This window comes from Glycine soja, chromosome 10 (assembly GCF_004193775.1).
Source record: "Glycine soja cultivar W05 chromosome 10, ASM419377v2, whole genome shotgun sequence".
Lineage (NCBI taxonomy): Eukaryota > Viridiplantae > Streptophyta > Magnoliopsida > Fabales > Fabaceae > Glycine > Glycine soja.
In genome coordinates, this window is record NC_041011.1 from 16,982,945 (window position 1) to 16,995,689 (window position 12,745).

A 12,745-nucleotide genomic window follows, 5' to 3' on the forward strand; every position below is an offset into this window, starting at 1 on the left:
CCTAAGTAATCTATGAAAGGTTCTATCTATTTCAGGATCAAAGGGTTGTAAATCACCTGGATTGCCCCTAGTCATGCACTATATGAAGCAAATCATGTGTTTCTCAAACAAGCACCAGGGGAGGGTTAAAACTACGACTATAGTCAAACGATATCCAAATGAGCTGAAATTTTGTGAGCAACACCCTAAAATCATGAAAAGATAGCACAAAAATTTTTAGACAAAAATACAAAGTCTAACTATGAAAACTGCCTAAGAAAAGTTTATAAAAATAAGACAATAATACTTGAAAAATAAAAAAACTTAGTAAACAACTAATTTTTCGAGTTTGGGAAACCCCAACCGACTAAAGCCAATTGTCATAATAAGGGAAATTTTTTTCTACCCCAAATGCATATATAATAATAGTCATTCTGATAACTGGAGCAAAAGTTATGGCCGTTTTAAGTTTTGCTAAAACCAAGTTCCCAAATTCATTGTCTCTCTCAATTTCAGCCACAACAAGTGCTTCTAGTATTTTTCACACAAAATATGGATCAAAAGAAACTACCACACAAAAAATAATCCAAAAATAACAACTCTAGCTATCAAAACAAAAATCGCCAATTAATTTGCAGTCGCTAATCACTATTCACTACATTACATAAAACTGAAGCAGCGGAGTGCTAAACAAGGGACGTGACTAAAATGCAAAATAGTACACTACACAAAACAAAACAACACAGACTCACAACACTAAACAATAGAGCTACACACAAAACAACTAAACACTATTATGAACCTTTGGACAACTACTCCCCGGCAACGGCGCCAAATTTGATCGAGGCCGTACCCGAATCAAATAAACATTAAAAATGGAGTATCTAGGAAGTGATCCTAGGTCGTCTCTCAGTAAGCAATGATCAACCAAACGTTCATAACATATAACAATAAAACAGTAACAAATTAGGGGGTTTGTTTGCTTTCATAGTTTTAACAGCAAACAAACTTGAATTAAGAAATAACATAACCAAAACGTGTTGTTTCCCCTTGATTCAAAAGCAAGTCTCTTGTCCTAGGTTACGAGAATTTATCCCTAATCAGTTCAATCACTTAATCCAACCCGAAATTAATTTACTAAGCAAAAATTAACATAAGGTTGTCATTATGTGATTAAGCAACACATACACCAATTAATCCCTCTCACATGTCCATTAAGCATGAACGAAACTGATCATTAAGCATGAACGTAAATTAAGCATAGAGACAATTAATCAAGCATTAATCATGCATGGATTAATATCAACAAATACAGAGCAATTGGTGAAGGGGTAAAACTGATCAGAATTCAATAGTAATAACAAGACCTCAAAGAGAGTTGTGCTTGATCCTCAAGAGAAAACAACACAGGAAACTCAGCCTTCCATTAATCAGCAGAAACGAAAGCGAATTCAAAGGCAGAAGCAGAAAATGAAATTGCAATTTGAAGCAGAAAACGAAATTTGATTGCTACTTGAACAGTGCGCGTGAACAGTAACAAGAAACTGAAAATGCAAAACCCTAAAGTTTTTCCTATGTCAACAATCTCCTTTCTACTAAAACCCTGGTGCTGTTATATAGGTCCTCAGCCCCAAAGCTTATAAATCTGTTTTAAGTTCAAGCTCAAAAATGAAGTAAAATAAAACTAGACAAAATAAAATAAAATTCGACGAAATAAAATAAAATTGTCTGCTCTCTTCAAGTCCAAGCCGGTTTAGCCCAATTCCGGATCCAAGTCCAATTTCTTATAATTTCCCTAAAATTAAATTAAAAACACAAAATTAGTCAAGTAGGCCAAAATGATAAAACTGCATAATTAAGGCTAATCAATAATTTAAATGGTGACAAAAAGGGTTAAGAAATAGGAAAAAATAATGACACATAACATATGACCGGAAGAACACACACTAGAGCCTTAAGTGGGATTAGAATTGAATTAAAAAAAAATTATATTTATGAAAATAGAAATGTATATTTAAGTAAATTTTAATTATAGTTAGGAGCTAACATATGATTCATTAACACCGCTCTCTTTTCAATTAGATATTTTAGTCAATATTCTTTCTATATTTTTTCTTATCCTTAGGAATTAAATACAGGTACCAAAAAAATTATAACAATTTATGCATCATATTTAAACTGAGCTAGATTCTTATATATAACTTCTAAATATCATTGTTTTCTTTTTTCTTCTTCTTTTTAATCTTCAATACGTAAGAAGAATAACCTTGAAACATTGTCTTTAGTCCATCAGCAGAACATTCCTAAGACACGTTCCTTCACAGCTACGTAACCTAAAAGTAATTGCCTTAAATACTTTTAATTTATATAATCTAATCCCTTTTTATTTTGATTTCTTATAAACTTTAGTTTGTTATTATGATTTAGCATTATCATTTAACAGTAGCAAGACATTAATAGAGACTATAATATATATTTCTAAAAAGGAGGAATCACAAAAATTATATGATAAAAGTCTGAAATAAAAACATTATATTTAAAAATAATTAATAAACTCCAAAACTTACTCATCATTCAAATCAAAGTCTTACTCTTCACCCTAACCCTACCTCTCAACCAAACATTGTCCCTCAGCTAAACCCTAACTCACAACCAAATTCTAACCTAAAACCTAACCCTAATTCTCAGTTTCATTTTTTAACGATGGCCCTTGGCAACTAGGTTTGTCAAGGATAATGAGTCTACTCGATTGGAACTATCGAGGCATGGGCAACTCGAGCGCAATTCAATCTCTCTAAGACCTTGTCCGAATCTACTACATTGACATCATCTTTCGTTCTAAAACCCTAGTTTCTTCTAGTCATATAGAAGAAATTCGCTCTCAAATCTATTTTGATTCTTGCTTCTCTGTTGACACCATTGGTAGAGGAGAGGGTTTAACCCTCCTCTGGGAAAAACCTTTCGACTGCCATCTTCTAAACTTCTCTTCTCATTTGAGCAATGTCATTATTCACTAACTTGATTTTCATGAATGGAGACTAACAAGTTTCTATGGTTATCCCGAGAGAGACAAATGTAAAGACTCTTCAGATTTTCTCTATTCCCTATCCATTGACCCTACCAACCCCTGGTTCATCTTTGGAAACATCACTGATCTTTTATCCAACGATGACAAAATTGGCCTACTAGATCATCTTAATTGGCTCATCCGTCGATTTCATGAAGCAATGATTGATTATAACCTCCATAATCTTCCTATGGATGGATACCAGTACACATGGGCTAGGCATAGAGGGAAGCATGACACAATAGAGGAGAAATTGGACAGAGCACTTGCAAGTTGTAACTATTGACTAATGGATTTGCTCCCAAATTGCAAGTTGTTAAATGTTATAGCCTTTAGATCAAATCATTCACCTATTCTTCTACATCTATACATATTCAAAATACTTTTTTTTTATAAAAAAGATTTAGGTTTGAAAATTCATGGCTATTGGAATCTGAATTGGATGAAGTTGTTCATACTGGCTGGACTAATTCATTATTTGATGATATTATTTCAAAATTAAATTGATGCACCGAGCAGATGAATAATTGTAGTTGAGTTTTGAAAAGGCAATACAGAGATCAAATTGATGCTTGTAGACTAGAGCTTGATGCTATCCGCCAATCACATGATTCTAATGATACTTCATGTTTTTTAGAAATCCAGAAGAAGCTAAAAATTCTCACTTCTCAAGATGAGTCATATTGGCGTCAAAGGGAAAATTTTTTATGGCTAAACGATGGAGATATCAATTAAAAAAATTTCCACAAAGCAATAAGTGTTAGAAAAGCCACAAACAACATTTATTCTCTCACTTGTGAAGATGGAATTCTTGTCCATAGCCACAAGGATATGTCTGATGTAGCTACTTCTTATTTCAATAATTTGTTCCAAGCAGAGAATGGTTGTAATACTTTTATGCCCATTATCAATAATATTTCCCATTGCATTTCTGTTTATGACAATGACTCTCTCTTGAACTCTTTCTATTTGGAAGAATTTCATGTAACTCTTTTTGCCATGAATTTTGACAAATCCTCGAGCCGAGATGGACTTAAGCTAACCTTTTACAAAAATGTTTTGGCACCTATGTGGTAATAAAGTCTTCCATTCTGGGATTGCTTGGCTAGAATCCGGCAAATTCCCACAAGAGGTAAACAAAACTACCATAATCCTTATCCTAAAAACCAGAAATCCCACCAGTATGAAAGATTTTAGACCAATATCCCTTTCCAATGTCATTTTCACAATCCTCTCAAAAGTCCTTGCAAATAGTCTCAAAAAATTTCTCTTAAAATGTATTTCTCAAGAATAATCAGCTTTTGTAGAAAATCGTTCAATCTTTGATAATATGCTCTTAGCCTTTGAAATAATCCACCATATGAAATGTAAGCAAAAAGGAAAACTTGGTAAGGTAGCTATCAAAATTGACATTAGAAAATCTTTTGACAAAGTTGGTTGGGATTATTTGATAAGTGTTATGAGAAAAATGGAATTTCATGAGAAGTGGCTTAGTTGGATTCATCTTTGTCTCAAAACTGTCCATTACAGTATTACTTTAAATGGTGATTCAGTTGGGTACATATCTCCTTGGAGAGGATTAAGACAGGGTGACCCACTGTCACCTTATCTTTTTATTCTTTGTATTAAGGGACTCTCATCACTTCCAAAATATCATGAGAGGAGAGGGTAAATTCATGGAGTTAAGGTGTGCAGAGGATCTCATATTCTCCCTCACCTATTATTTGTTAATGATTGTTTCTTTTTTGCAGGGTTGATGAAGGAGAAACAAATACTTTCAAGAACATTTTGGATTCTTATGGGCAAGCATCATGCCAAATGATCAATTTCCAAAAATCTGAAACCTTCTTAAGTTCAAACACTCCCACAAAGGCCAAACACGAAATCTCTTCATCCCTTGGAAGGAAGAAAAAAACTATTTTTGGATACCTCACAAATAGACTCTGGAATCATATCAATCATTGGTCCTCTAACTTCCTCTCAAAGGCTGGTAAAGAAATTCTCATAAATTCAGTTGCTCAATCCATACCTACTTATTGCATGAGTGTTTTTTTCTTACCCTCCACTTTACAAGATGAATTAGAAAAAATGATGAATTCTTTCCAATGGGGAAATAAAAACCAATCAAGAAGAGGAATGCACCGTAAATTGGGAAAACTAACAATGAAAAAAGATCAGGGAAGTATGGGTTTTAAGCACCTTCATGCTTTTAATCTTGCCATGCTAAGGAAGCAAGGTTAGAGTCTGCTGACCAACCATGATACTATTGTTTGTATGTAGGGTTTTCAAAGTTAAATATTTCCCAATAGGGAATTTTTCGGATACTTCTCTTGGGCAAAATCCAAGTTTTGTTTGGCGTAGTATCCGTGTTTCATGGGTAGTGGTAAAGAAAGGCATGAAATGGAGGCTTGGAAATGGCTTCTTTGTTAAAATTTTGATTAAATTTTTTTGACCTAGAAATACATGACAAATTAAAGGGTATTTGATCGAATTAATCGATTACATCGTTTCGTAATCGATTAAATTTTTGTTAGTTAAAATTAAAATACTCTCACTTGTTCTTTCTCATTTGTGACTTTTGTTATGATGTTATCTTTTGGAAAACATATGCTAAGATTCATCTAAGGGATATTCTCTGCATTTCTTCAAGAGAGTCAAGATGATCAAGGATCTATCATCATAGGTTGATCATCTATGGAAGAGCTTGAAGTAGTTGTGATGTATGCATTAAAGGTGTATTAAATCCAATACTGATTTCTTTGTAGATTTTAATCTTGGTTAGTATTACCAAGGGGTTTTGAGTTGATAGGGTTTCAACTATTGGATTTTCTCTTGTAGGGTTCAAGGGAAAAATAGATTGTTAGGGAATTGATTATGCCTAGTGTTTGTACTTTGGTTCTCTAATAGTATAATTTTCTAAGGGATCTTAGAGCAACTAGATGTAAGTCCTCTTGAGCACTGGACCAATATAAATTTTGTGTATGATTCTCTCTTTCTCTAATCCTTAGTTTTGTGAATCAATCTTGATAGTGGAATTGATATGTGTGGACCATGAAACTCTATTTTTTTAAGATTTTTGAAGTCATTGGTTTATTGTGTTAATATTTTTTAAACAAACTTTTGAGAAAACCTTGACCATGGATGTCTATTTTGAATAAGGGGTTTGATTTTAATTGAATCTAAACAAAGAAAAGGTAAATATTTTTAAAAGAATCTATTTAACCCCCTTCTAGATTCTCAATTGTTCCAACAGTACCTGGACCACCATGGATGTCTATTTTGAAGCTCAAGACACTAACAAAAGTAAAGCATTTTATTTGGAGATTCTTAAGGGGTTGGTTACCAACAAGGAAGAGACTTAGCAAGCATGGAATTGATTGCCCAACTCACTACCCATTCTGCTAAACCAACACAGGAGATGAATGACACCTATTTGTGGATTGTTATAAAGCCAAACAATTTTGGATTGAAGCTGGCCTGTGAACTTGCCTTGGTAGCTAGATTCATATAGCCATAAACATAAAAGACTTGTTTTTTATATTCTGTGTTCTTACCAAAATCAAGAACCATGACATGTCAGGGTGAATATGGTTGACTGGGGTCCCGAACTTCACACATCGGCTTAGAGAAGTACCTTTGACAAGAGGGGGGACTTACAAAACAAAGGACTCTGATGCTCAAATAAGAAAATGAGTTAGGAGAATAAAGCAAGTATATGCTTAAGTGAGTGAGTGAGAGACAAAGAGAGAGAGAGAGAGAGACGGGTTTTTTACTGGTGTGCTAAATGTGTGATGAGATTGTGTAGAGGGGTTTGATGGAACCTGTATTTATAGTAGTTGCGCATGACTGTTGGTCCTTGTTTGTAGGGGTTGTTGTAGCCTTTGCAGATAATTCTGGGTTTGTAGATAATAGCTGGGAGCTTATATATAATGTTAGAGATAAACATTTGCTTATAAATAAAAGGTAAAAGACAATTGTGCCTTGTAAATAATGTGTGACCTTATAGATAATTAATTACCTTGCCAATAGATAAGATATTCAAATACATTTGAATATTAATAGGTTAGAAATAACCTATTTGTTGGGGAGTCCGACTGTTGAGGGTCGAGCGTCCATGCTCCTATAACAGGACTGACGTGGAGGGTTGACACATGTTTCTAAGTGTCATATAGAATGTCATGTGTATTTTGTGAGTTAGTACATTATGGAAAATACGGACGACGATCTTAAATTCAGATTTTGTATATTGTTTTATGGTCAATTTGGAAAGAATGACATAAGTTTTGAAGGAGACTGATATTCCTCAATCAATATCACTCTATTTCAAATCAATTTTTCTCATAATGGAGTTTTGCAAGCAACATGCACATGAAGAGAAATATCTCTTCTCAAGAAGCTCCTTTACGTGACAAAAAATGGTAACCAAACAGCTCAAGGATATATCAAATGCAACATTGACGCTGCAATTTTTCAAGATATTCATGCATTTGGTATAGGCATCTGCATAAGAGGGGGTCAAGGTAATTTAATTCAAGCTGAAAACCGGCTTTTCGATGAAAGGGAATTTCTGATTTCAATGCAATGCTTTCCTTTCTAATATCTCAAACTCTAGGGTCGGTTTTTTCAAGGAGACAAGCTAATCTTGTGGCTCATTCTTTGATCAAGGAATCAAGATTTTATGTTTGTAATCATACCTTTGATATTATTCTTACTTGTATTCAAACTTTGATTATGAATGAAATGCTTTAACTGTGCTTCTTTTTTTTTAAAAAAATAAAACCATATTAATTATTTTATTAGTCCGGTGCGATTTCACTAATTGCACGATCGATGTTATGGGGCTATCACAAGCCCAGGACTCGCGTTATCATATATAACAATAAATGTATTTTTCCCCTAAAAATCCCATTTTTTTATTACATAATCTGAACTTTGAAGTGTCAAATCTGCAAAAGCAAAGAACGAAACCACTGTTTTTTTTTTTTTAAAAAAAAAAAAGTGAAAACCTCTGCGATATACGTATATAAAATATTGGAACAAATATGGAAAGAAAAAAAACAGTATTCAAAAATATTAATTTGTTTATTTACCGTTTCAAATGCCAACACTTGGCGATCTTCCGTTTTCAAACTAGAAATTTCTTTCCGCCACCGAGGGGGGTCACCCATTTCTTTTAAATTTTTATAAATTAATTATACATTGAGTATATTAAAGTGTTGAATAAATTAACTTCAATCATAAATTCGTACCGAAATTTCTATTTATTAAAAAATATGAAAAAATTTAATTAGAGTATGAATTTAACTGTTACGTACTCTCAATTTAATTTTGTTTAGACTAATATGACTTTTAAAATGATTATTTTTTATAATCATTTTAAAGTATTTATTTTGAAATTAACATCTTATCATACACTATAATATGAGATTAAATGATGATATGAACACCTAAATATTACTGTCAGTATATTTTAGTTAAATTCTTAGAATATATCACCAAATCTGCAAAAGCAAAGAACGAAACCACTGTTTTTTTTTTTAAAAAAAAAGTGAAAACCTCTGCGATATACGTATATAAAATATTGGAACAAATATGGAAAGAAAAAAAACAGTATTCAAAAATATTAATTTGTTTATTTACCGTTTCAAATGCCAACACTTGGCGATCTTCCGTTTTCAAACTAGAAATTTCTTTCCGCCACCGAGGGGGGTCACCCATTTCTTTTAAATTTTTATAAATTAATTATACATTGAGTATATTAAAGTGTTGAATAAATTAACTTCAATCATAAATTCGTACCGAAATTTCTATTTATTAAACAATATGAAAAAATTTAATTAGAGTATGAATTTAACTGTTACGTACTCTCAATTTAATTTTGTTTAGATTAATATAACTTTTAAAATGATTATTTTTTATAATCATTTTAAAGTATTTATTTTGAAATTAACATCTTATCATACACTATAATATGAGATTAAATGATGATATGAACACCTAAATTTTACTGTCAGTATATTTTAGTTAAATTCTTAGAATATATCACTAATAACAAGAGTTTCTATATTATCATTTAATCATAAATTCTTAAATATTATTGATTTTATAATTTTTATTTTAAAATTTAATTTAATGGAAAAAATTATTATTATAAAATTCAACAAACTAATTATCTCTATATATTACTAAACAAACTAATTATACTTGACATACATAATTAGGTGAAAGTATAAAAACTTATAGGCTAATAATATATTCTAATTAAATTCAATTATATTTAAAATAATTTTTAATTAATCAATAATAAAATATTTCTATATTTAAGTATGATTAAGTTAATTGAGGATTAATTTTGTAATTAGGTCAAAGAATCAAACATTTGAAATACTTCATAGTCTCATGAGAAGTCAAAGGTTGTAACTTTAGCAATTAAAAATATAATATATAAATATTTTTGCATTAGTAAAATATGAAATATTAAACTCAACACGAAAATTAATGTTCAAACATCAAAAGAAAAGTTACTAAATGACAAACACTTAGGTTCACGACAACATGGAGGTTTTCGATAGTGACCTTGGATTTGTTTGGTTGGAGTAATGGTGTTGTTAAAATAATCATTTTTTTACTGTCAAGAGTCCACAAAATACACGCGACACCTTACCTAGCACTCCCAGACTCTTGTCAACCCTCCACGTCAGCCCTACAATAAAAGCATAGACACTCAGCTCTTAGTAGTCAAGCTCCCTAACTAACAGATTATCTCTAACCTATTAATATTTGAATATATTTGAATCTCTTTATCTCTTGGCAGGTAGTTAATTATCTATAAAGTCATACATTATCTACAAGGTACAATTATCTACTACCTTTTATCTCTAAGCTATAATTTATCTCTAACATTATCTATAAGCTACTAGCTATTATCTATAAGCTGAGAATTATCTGCAAAGGTTATAAGAGTCCTAACAAACAAGGTAATGCAATCCTACCCCAAGGGCATTGGATAGAAGACTCCAAGAAGATTGTGCTAGAGAGGCAAGAGAAGGCCCTAAGGTTCTCATGAGCCTTAAATTAGATTTTAGGCCCATGGGTTAAGTATGAGCCCACTTATCTTTATACATATTATATTAGGATTTAATTATTTTTGGGCCTTGTATTTAGGGCTCCATAATGTAGGTAGGGTACCCTAGAAATGTAGGATTTTTCAGCCCTTATATTTTAGGGCACCTAGACTAATTTTTGTATTAGGGGTAGTTTTGTAATTTTACATGCATTAAGTGAATATTTGATGTGTGTGTTGGAAAATAAATTTAATTGAATTGGGAGAAGCCCAACCAATTAAATTTTAGAGGGGGAGGTGAGAATTTGCTTACTACACCCCGTTGCCACATCATATAGTCACACTTTGTGCATGTCCTTCATGTTTTACATGTCTCATGACACCTAAGCACACTTAGTGAAGAATCTTGGACTTGATCTTGGATTAGTGGGCTGAACCATATCTAAAATTCATTAATCATAATTATTGAAATTTTGGCTCCACAAATTCAATTTCAAATTCAAGTGAAATTTGAATAGAAATTCAAATTTCTCTCCAATTTTGTGTGACACTTAGGCTATAAATAGAGGCCATGTGTGTGCATTTTTTGAACTTTGATCATTTGAGAATTACACTTCAAAGTTCAGACCTCATTTGAGGCATAAAATTTCGTGCCCCTTCTCTCCCTCTCCCTCCACTCATCTTCGCCTTCCTTCAAGCTCTTATCCATGGCTTCCTGTGGTGGTGAGCTTCTTCTTGACTCATCATCTCCTTGAAGTGGGGTCTCCAATCATCTTTCTTCCTTCTCTATTCCGCTGCCATGATCTTCAAGAAGCAAATGACTCCATTGATGAAGAAGATCCAACGCCTACAAGCTTCACATGGAGCTACATCATGTGGTATCAAGAGCATCTTCATCTAGGTGATGTTCTTTTGCTTCCTCTATCTTTTTGTTCGGTCAATTCACTTTAATTCCTTGTCATTCATCTTATTCAAAAAAATAAACAGATTAAATCTTAGATCTACACTTGTTCTTGCATTTCTATGGTTTAAATTTTATAGATCTACTCTTGAATCATGTTTTTGTGTTGATTTTAGGTTCTATCATTTTTCAGTCATAATATTCTTGTACCAAACCTTTAGATATAAATTTTCTTCCAAAATATTGATTAGAAAAAAAAACACAAAAATCTAAGTGTAAATCACTTAATCCATGTTGTCTTAGAGTCATGTTTAGTCATAGTAATTGTCACATTATGTTCTAAGTTTGTATTGAATTTTTATTTTGTTGATTGAATTCCAGATACATTTGTTCATGTATTCTTGTCATTCTTAGCCTATCTTTTGAATTTTGAGTCTATTTCATACATGTTATTTAGTTCATAACATGTTCTAAATCAATTCCTAGAAGTAATCTTGTTGTTGAACTTTTTTTTGTTTTATAAGTTTCCTAGATGATGCCTATGATGAAGTTGAGTTGTGGTGCTGAGTTATGGCTGGATTTGTGAATCAAAATAAGTATTAAGCTCTCTTTAATTGTGTTATTCAAGATAATTAAGCATAAGTGTTAGTCGGTGAATACGACTAACTTTTGTGTATAAAACTTGTGTAAGTAGCAAACTCTTCCAATTTATGGTTATTTTGTAGTGTTATAAGTATTTTTTGTTAAGTATAGGTAATAAATACTTAGTACTTCCTTTTTGTTTGTTTAATTATCATGTTCTCTCAATTTCAGGTTAATTAGGCAAGCTTTGGAAAGTGCTATTTTTCACCTTCTCGCTAAGCCAATCTGCTGGCTTAGCGAGCCTCCGCTAAGCGCAACACTCATGGGCTAAGCGCGAGGAAGACTCTGGAAGAAGATAAGATGTACAGGTTCGCTAAGTGCACCGCTTCAGTTCATTTGCTAAGCGAGAAAGGAACACGCTAAGCCGAAATTCACTAATGTGCACTAAGCGGTCCATAAGTGTGCTAAGCTCACGAGCACAAACAAGGCCACCTATTTAAGCCTGAAATCAGATTTCAGAAGGGGAGTTTGGACTGGGATTCAGAGCTTTGCGTGTCTAGGGTTTCTAGAGAGAGAAGGTCCAAGTTCCAGAGAGTTTTGAGAGATTTTGCTGTGTGAAGATCTATAGAGACCAAAGCTTGAAGCATGAGCCGGTTTGGAAGCTTAAGATGACTTTGTGAGTGATTGTGAGATCCTAGAGGTGAAGGAGACATCCTCACACACTTTTATTTTTGCAATCTTTCATCTTGTTCTTCTCTTTGTTGTAAAGAAGACTTCCTGGTTATGGAAAGCTAAATCCTCTGTTGGATCTTCCCTGTAGGTACCTGATGTAAATATATTTTTATCTATTTAATGATGTTTTGTGTGTTCTCTGTGCTATCTGCTTTTTACTCCAGTATGCCTTTAACTTGATCATGTAGATGCATGCTTTGTTAGGGTCATTCAACAGTGGAAACTGGTCTGACTCTAAAGTCCTTGATAGTACAGGGCTAAGTTGTCGTACTATCACGAGGAATAGGGGTGCGATAATTTAGATGTGTATGAGTGTCTTAATATGGTCCTAGTTGAGTTTAGTCTTACAAGAGGAATCTGCAAATGATGCTTGATTAGGATTAGGCTAAACTATCATGAGGTATCAGGGTTTAGTATCTCA